Source organism: Macaca thibetana, chromosome 8 (assembly GCF_024542745.1).
Source record: "Macaca thibetana thibetana isolate TM-01 chromosome 8, ASM2454274v1, whole genome shotgun sequence".
Taxonomy (NCBI): domain Eukaryota; kingdom Metazoa; phylum Chordata; class Mammalia; order Primates; family Cercopithecidae; genus Macaca; species Macaca thibetana.
The window spans coordinates 35,345,001-35,346,471 of NC_065585.1; the positions used below are offsets into that span (position 1 = coordinate 35,345,001).

Consider the following 1,471-nt stretch of genomic DNA (forward strand, 5'->3'; position numbering starts at 1 on the left):
CTAGGATAGCAAAATAGAAGAATCATATACAACATCTACAAGAAAACTAGACGGCAAGGTTTCACCAGCATCTAACAACTATCAAATCATGACAGCATGACATCAGCAATGTTGTGGTGGGATGAAGGGCAGAGTATAGATATAAAGAGAAAGCAGATGGACAGTAAAAATGTTTAATGAATCCTGTAATAGAAGAATACTCAAGAAGCAGTACCTCCTCACTGGAATGGCAACCAAAGTTAGGAGGAGGTTTTGGAAGATCGGATACAAGAGTGAAAGAAAGAAGGGAAGGAAGAAAGGAACCCACAAAGAACACCTGCTCTGCCAAAAACAAACAAACAGATCCTGGTGCTATCTGATGGTGCCGGAACAGTCTGGGCTAAAGGAACTCTTGAAAATAGCAAACAAATACTTTTCAAAAACAAAGCCCTGAGGAAGAAATTCCTGGAAGCAGAATTCAAATCAGAGAGACAAAGGAAAGAAGCGTTAGATAAAATTGGAGAAGGGAAGCAGAAAGGGGAGCATTTTTAATCACTTGGCGAAAATGACAGAAGGGGAATAGTGCATGGGGGCTAAAAACGGTTTGCTGGTAACCCCACTCTTCTAAAAGAACAGAAAGATGCATCTCACTTTTTAAAATATGTTAAAAAAATTAAAAAAGAGTACATAATCAGATTCCACTTGAAATGATTATTTTTTTTAAAAAGATAAAGTTTTCCAGACATGGCCGAGCATAAGGTGCCATTGTGGGAGTTGACATCCCCCACAACAAGCACAGAAAGGTTCAGTGCAAGGAGCCCAAGAGCCAGGACATCCACCTAAGGCTGTTGGTTCAGCTTCACAGGTTCTGCACAACTCCACCTTCAACCAGGTTGTGCTGCAGAGGTCGTTTATGATTCATACCAACTGGCCACCCTTGTCCCTTTCCCAGATGATCCAAAAGATAAAGCTTCCTCACCAGGAAAACAAACCGAATGTGGCTGTGGGAACCATAACAGATGACGTGCACGTTCAAGGAGGTGCCCAAATTGAGGGTGAATACATTGCTGCATGTCAGCGTCCAGGCCACAACCACATCCTCAAGGCCACAGACAAGATCTTCACCTTGGAACAGCTGGCCCTAGACTCCCCGACTGGCCGTGGCACCATCTTGTTCTCTGATCCTTGAAAGGGCCTAGAGGTGTGAAGACACTTCTGCAAGATCCCAGCAGCCCTGCACCACCACAGCAAACGCTTTGTCTGCTCCAAGGGCCAGAAAACTAACCTTGGTCCTAACAGCTTATTTAAAAGATTTTTGGATGCTGAAAAAGAGTGAGCGAGAGAGAGAGAGAGAGAGAGAGAGAGAGAGAGAGAGAGAGAGAGAGAGAAGGAATAGAATAACCTCTCTATACTAAAAGCATTTCCAAAGCACATGCCCACAAAACGAGACAGAAAAAACAACCTAATATTTCAAAATAAGCTGAAAACAATT

At 43.0% G+C, this 1,471-nt stretch overlaps 1 pseudogene; it reads left to right on the forward strand.

Moving 5' to 3' along the window:
* The window catches only part of LOC126960648 (uncharacterized), a 51,917-nt pseudogene extending 50,749 nt beyond the window's left edge, over positions 1-1,168 (forward strand).
* Positions 1,169-1,471: the final 303 nt, after the last annotated feature.